The 6,832-nt window shown below is 44.3% G+C and overlaps 1 long non-coding RNA gene across 1 annotated transcript; it reads left to right on the top strand.

The window, feature by feature from the left end:
• The first annotated feature begins 652 nt into the window (after positions 1-652).
• LOC140003605 (uncharacterized) lies at positions 653-6,625 on the top strand. Its single transcript, XR_011812529.1, has 2 exons — positions 653-4,691; positions 4,762-6,625. It is a non-coding gene; the product is annotated as an uncharacterized lncRNA (long non-coding RNA).
• The last annotated feature ends 207 nt before the right edge of the window (positions 6,626-6,832 follow it).

Here is a 6,832-nt window from a genome sequence, read left to right as displayed (position 1 = left end):
TATGGCTGCCTGGTGGACCATGGGTTAAAAGAGTGTTATTTTTATTGTTATGTGGTGTAATGACGTTATTATTTGTACCTTGTATGATACCTTGTCTTACATTATTAATACACTGGGTGATAAATAGTACATTGGTAATAACTTCATTAAAAAAGGAAGGGAATATGTCAATTATGATGCTTAAGGATTGGACCCTCCAAGAACAAACTGATGAAATCCAATTATTAATAACAGAAGAGACACGAATTGGGGATATTAAAAAGAAGATAAGGGATTGTGAGGAATGTTTTAACAATTCCAATTCGTGTCCATAAATTCGTGTCCATAAATTCGTGTGCATAAAGAATAATTCTGTTTGAATCCTGTCTGCCTCTGGGCCCTGCACTGGCAATTTAGTTCTTGAACCACAGATGCAGTGTGTCCCAGTCTCCCCCTCATTCTAGTCAATTTATCACGTCTTCAGAAAACACTCCTTAAATTTATGAACCTGTTTGCTTTTGTTATTCCGGACTTCTATTTCTAACAGTTACAGCCTTTTTTCCTGTCTTCTTCGAGATTAACTTAACACCGCTATAGATGTGTCTGTGAATGGCTGGGGAAGAATGTTTTAATTACTCGTGAAGCATCAAATAAGAAAGCTGTTTGTGTTTGATGTCTGGGAGTTTCAGAACAACTGATAACAACTAGTGACTGTTATGAGATACTATGTGGATCCTTGGTATCTGGTCAGGGGGGCCAAGAGATTAAGAGGAAGGAAAAAGAAGCTGAAGGACGGTTGGGAGACAAGACCTGCGGAGAGTGTACAGAGAGTGTTCCATAAACTTGGAATAGTGCCAAGTAAGTACAAAGGGTGAGAGGAAGACTACGAGCCTTCAGCATGAAAGACCCCTAGAGACCCCCAGAGGAGACTGATGCGCATGCTCCAGTAGGAGAAACTGGACCCCGGAAGCTAATTATAATAATCTACTTTTTTAGAAGTAGTAATGAATATGTATTAGTCTAGGTGCATAAAAATCAGCTGCTTGATGTAACTGGTGTGCGTCCTGGTGGAGCGGAGACTCCCGGTGCACCCAGCGCTGTTTGCTTACCTCTATTCCTTTATATTCTTTTAATAAATCCTATTTTTTATTTAATCCTAATTTGAATCCTGAGCCATTTATAACAATTTGGGGGCTCGTCCGGGATGGTTATAGTTCCTGAATTCTGATTTAATCTAGGAGAGGCGCCCCACCATTTGGTGGCTCCTGTTTGAGTCAGATCGGGACTAATGCCATCCTGAACCTGAATAAAGGTAAGCAAAGAATTTAATTTTTTTTGAGCTCCCGTGTTGCCGGCTGTTTTTTGCCCGTAATTCTGCGCGCGAAGTTCCGGACGAAGACGACAGAGTCGTTTGGATACCGTTCGGTTGGATTCCGGTGTCCGGAATCGAACCGGATGAAGACGACAGTCGTTTGGATACCGTCTGGTTCGATCCCAGACGAAGACAGCAGAGATGCTGGTGGATACCGTCCGATTGGAGTCTGGACGAAGACGACTGATTCGTAAGATACCGTCCGGTTGGGTAAGGGTACGGTTGCCAGCTTTTGTGTGTGAGAGTGTAACTGAGACTTCTAAAGTCAGCGTGGAGGTCTTTTTGTTTTCTCACTGGTTCTAAGCTCCTGTCGGGGGGGCTAGACTGGTGAGAAGAGGGATACGTGGGTGGGTGATAGGTCCTAAACCCCCTGCAAGACACTCTCACTGGGCAGCCAAGGGCTGTGGGAATTGCCACTAGTAAAATTCCCGGATGGGTCAGATAAAATCGAAGACCAAGGACCAGAAAGGGAGCAAATTACCAGATATATGACCAAAAAGTCCATTATGAATAATGATTAGAAATTGGAACAATAGGGGCCCCAGAAAATTAAAGAGTAAATTAAAAATGATCCAGTATTTTATGATAGAATGACCAAAAGAACCCTTAAGACCCCCTGTATTTTGATCCACGGAGGACGGGGTCTGTCAGGCTTTGAACATTAATAGTAGAATACCCGTGGATCCCGAAAAGAGCAAGCTGAAACATTGGAATTAGAATTTAGAGAGCAATTGATTAAGAATGAATATGTGCTACTGTGCTGTGCTGCACTTATACCACCAGATAACAGGAGCCTCTCGGACCCAGAGAACCAGATCAAAAACAACCTCATGGTTCAGACTTTAACCAAGGGGTCTAAAATAAGGAGGACTGTTCACAAAGGGACAGGTTATGTATATGTATAGGAATGTTTATGTATATGTAACTTTTTACTAAAGCAATTTGTCACGTTAGGCCTGCACGACTTTGGTGGGACTACCTGCCCTGTGCTGCACGGAACTGAGTAAACATACCTACTTTACAATCCTACTGATTGTGGAGTCAGCTTTCTGAGAATCATTTTGGTGAGCCAGGCAGGAGACACTCTGCTCGGCTGCGGGATCGGCTGCAGCGTGGATGCCCCTAGGTGCACCCTGAGTGTTTTTGCTCGGAGGGGACTCCACTCTCAGCTGCTCACCGCAGGAGCAAAGATCTCCTGAAACTGCAGACAAATGGTATGTTTTCAGCTGCTGGAGGGATACTAACTGGAGTGTTAATAATTGTATGTGTTTTTATGTATGTATTTTGTGTTGAAAGTATTTGTGTAAATGTAAGGGTTTGAAACAAAGTGTTACAAGTCACTTCACGAAGAACACAGTCAGAGACAATACTTGTTTGGTTGGTTATCATTCTAAATTATATTCCTGTGGTGTGAATGAGATGTGCTGGAGGCCTCCGTGTGCGAGTGTGCTGTGTGAGTGAGACGCAGCGTTGCTGCAAAGCGAGTGCAGAGTTCCGATCCATTGTTCCGTACTCTCTGCAAGGGAGTGGGCAGAGACGAACGAAGTGCTTGACAGACTGAAAAGAAGTGCTGTTTTATCCAAGTTTTGAGTGGTGGTGCCTAATATATGGGCCCGGTGTATCTTGTGTATCTTGTGTATCCTATTTTTGCTCTTAAATGTTTTGACTGTGACAAGAAAAAGGCAGGAGCATGATATGACATGCTTCCTGCAACATATGAGGCCCGCACAGGCTGAGACCTGGACTCACGGAGACCCAGACTCGCTGAGACCTGAACAGGCCGAGAGACCGGAGCGGCGCCGAGAGACCGGAGCGGCGCTGGGAGACCCGAGACACTACGGAGGGACTACCGCTGGACGGAGAGAGCCCTGAGAGACGCTGCAGAGCCACAGACGGCTCTGAGAGACACAGAATAGACCTGACAGAAGCTGCAAAACGCGGGGAAATTGACGTGATCACGGTGTGATGCGGGACATCCGAGATCGAGCTGCTACGGGAGACCAGAGACATCAGTGGACAACGGCAGCCGACCCTCACTGTGTGGCGAGTCGGCACAGAGCAGAGGGGCGGACATCAGGACCCTGCAGCCTGTCTGACATAACCATGGAGGCAGCGGCAGCAGCGGCTGTGCTGCTTCACTCTGGCATTCTTTTTATAAAAGGTTTATCTTGCAACGCAAAAAAGACTACTCGTCCCCAGATCGGTGTTATAACTATTACTAATGACGACTTAGCTCTATTGCAGGGCAGGAGTGCAGAGACGCAGATCACACTGCCAAATGACCACCGGCAGGCTCTTTCACAAACCTAAGGTTGCAGCTGGCACTGCCTGCAGCCGTATAGCACACTTACACTCTCTTTCCTAACTAGTAATCATGTGTCTCATCCATTTGTGGTGAATGGCCAGTGACAAAAAGAAAAGGGGGGAGACAAAGACAGAAACGGTACAAGGAGGATGCCACTGACACTAACAGCATGGGTAATAGGAGTAGTATAAGTGACACAGGTGACGGTGCAGGGCACTCTGCGGGCTGCTCGCCTTCGCCTGACTGTGCACTGCTGCCAACGGTGCTAAAGTAAAATGTGAAGACTGTCTGGATGGCACTGATGAAGCAAACTGTAACAATGTTATTCAGTGCTCTGGACCTGGCAAATTCAAGTGCAGAAGTGGAGAATGCATAGATACCAATAAAGTGTGTAACCAGCAGAGAGACTGCAAGGACTGGGGTGATGAGCCCCTGAAGGAATGCAACATAAATGAATGTGACTGTCCAGCTGGGAAACTGTGGAGATAGTGATGAATGCCAAAACCCTGGTATCTGTAGTCAAATCTGTATCAACCTGAAAGGCTATCAGATGAATCCTGCTACGGGAACCTGAAAAGGGCCATACGGCAAAGCAAATTAGATAACTGTTATTTAACTTGTCAGAAGATAAAAAAGAAAGTGTTTCAACAAGCAGCCACAGGAGGGAAGAATCACTGAACCCTCGGTGTGAGGGACTGTACCTTGTTTTACTGACTACTGAAACAGCTGTGAGAACTGCAGAAAGGGACCCATGCATCCAGAATAAAAGGACCAGTAACTACTGAAACTTGGAGGGTTGAGTCCGCTCCTGGGAAACTGAAACTCAAGCTAAGGAAGAACTAATATTCTGGCAACGAGGCTCTGCATGAATTAAGGATGCCAAATAAAGGGGACAAGCCTAAAGGGAGGAAAGGGAGAAGGCAAGACCAGGGCAGGACCCTCCACTGCGGTGTGTATGGTCTACCGAGGGAAGCAACCCCTATGGGTATTGACTGCCGAGTGAGAGGGCCTCGACTGGACTTCTCCCACACTAAGGTCAGGTTGTCCTGAGAAAATAACATAAGAACCTTTTTTAACCTATATAAAATTGTGATTCGTTTTCCAGGAGCTGGATCACCCTGACAGGCCGAACGGTAACACAAGCCTGAATCAACCCTGAAGGTGTTTGCCTATTATGATCCAGATACGTGGGCAGAAGACAGATCGTGGGACTATAGGACCCCAGTATATATACTTAATAGAATAATTAGGTTATTAGCTGTAATAGAAATAGTTATAAATGATGAGAACTGCTTTGTATCAAAATTGCCTAGCTTTGGATTATTTACTAGCACAAGAAGGAGAAGTCTGTGGAAAATGTAGCTTTAGTAATTGCTGTTTAAAGATTGATAAAAAGGGTGTTTCTTCCTAGTAGCTAATAGAATGTTATGTTCTGGTTTAGGATGAGAAGAATGTTAATAATATGCTGATGTTTTAATTGTTTTTAATTGTTACAGAGCAGTGCTTACATCAAGCCAAGGACCAAGCCAAATTCAGCTTCTCACTGTCCTGTCAGCAGGCAGGCTGGGAGGAGGGCCGGACTGCTCGGGGTTAGGTTGGGCATCGGACAGCAGGTGGTGAGCAATTGCATTGTGCATCACTTGTTTCGTACACATTATTACTAGTAGTACTATTATAATCATTATTGTTATTATTATTATTGTTATTATCTACTTGTTTTTATCTCAACTCACAGGCTTCACTTTCCCATTTCTCTCTCCCATCCCAGAGAAGGAGAGGGGGGAGGTGAGCGAGCAAACACAAACCTGGAAGGATATGGAATGGGATTTATTTTCATGGCTGCCTGGTGGACCATGGGTTAAAAGAGTGTTATTTTTATTGTTATGTGGTGTAATGACGTTATTATTTGTACCTTGTATGATACCTTGTTTTACATTATCAATACGCCGGGTGATAAATAGTACATTGGTAATAACTTCGTTAAAAAAGGAAGGGAATATGTCAATTATGATGCTTAAGAACTGGACCCTCCGAGAACAAACTGATGAAATCCAATTATTAATAACAGAAGAGACACGAATTGGGGATATTAAAAAGAAGATAAGGGATTGTGAGGAATGTTTTAACAATTCCAATTCGTGTCCATAAATTCGTGTCCATAAAAAAAATAAGTCTGTAATAATGTAATAATTCTGTTTGAATCCTGTCTGCCTCTGGGCCCTGCACTGGCGGTTTAATTCTTGAACCACAGATGCAGTGTGCCCCAGTCTCCCCCTCATTCCAGTCAATTTATCACGTCTTCAGAAAACACTCCTTAAATTTATGAACCTGTTTGCTTTTGTTATTCCTGACTTCTAGTTCTAACAGTTACAGTTTTTCTTTTCTGTCTTCTTCGAGATTGATTTAACACTGCTATAGATGTTATGTAGATGACTGTGAATAGCTGGGAAAGAATGTTTTAATTGCTCGTGAGTTGCCAACCTGTTTGGGAGTTTCAGAACAACTGATAATAACCGGTGACTGCTGGTGACTGTTATGGGATCCTTGGTATCTGGCCAGGGGGGCCAAGAGATTAAGAGGAAGAGAAAAGAAGCTGAAGGACGGTTGGGAGACAAGACCTGCGGAGAGTGTACAGAGAGTGTTCCATAAACTTGGGATAGTGCCAAGTAAGTACAAAGGGTGAGAGGAAGACTACGAGCCTTCAGCATGAAAGACCCCTAGAGACCCCCAGAGGAGACTGATGCGCATGCTCCAGTAGGAGGAACTGGACCCCGGAAGCTAATTATAATAATCTACTTTTTTAGAAGTAGTAATGAATATGTATTAGTCTAGGTGCATAAAAATCAGCTGCTTGATGTAACTGGTGTGCGTCCTGGTGGAGCGGAGACTCCCGGTGCACCCAGCGCTGTTTGCTTACCTCTATTCCTTTATATTCTTTTAATAAATCCTATTTTTTTATTTAATCCTAATTTGAATCCTGAGCCATTTATAACAACGGCTAGGGCTATGTTTAGTTTTGCTCAGGAACAGCGAACCCGGAGGGTCCAGTTGCATGTGGGGCTGCGTAAAGGCACCCCTGGGAAGTTCACTTGTACCCAAAGCCTTCCTTTGGAGGCACTTTTGGATGGGCGAAAAGGGCTCGTAACGCATTTCCTGGGGCCTGATTTTTCATTCGT

Source organism: Anas platyrhynchos, chromosome 13 (genome assembly GCF_047663525.1).
Source record: "Anas platyrhynchos isolate ZD024472 breed Pekin duck chromosome 13, IASCAAS_PekinDuck_T2T, whole genome shotgun sequence".
NCBI classification, from domain to species: Eukaryota; Metazoa; Chordata; class Aves; order Anseriformes; family Anatidae; genus Anas; species Anas platyrhynchos.
The sequence above is the reverse complement of the archived record's forward strand: the minus strand, read 5'-3'. Positions and strand labels throughout refer to the sequence as shown.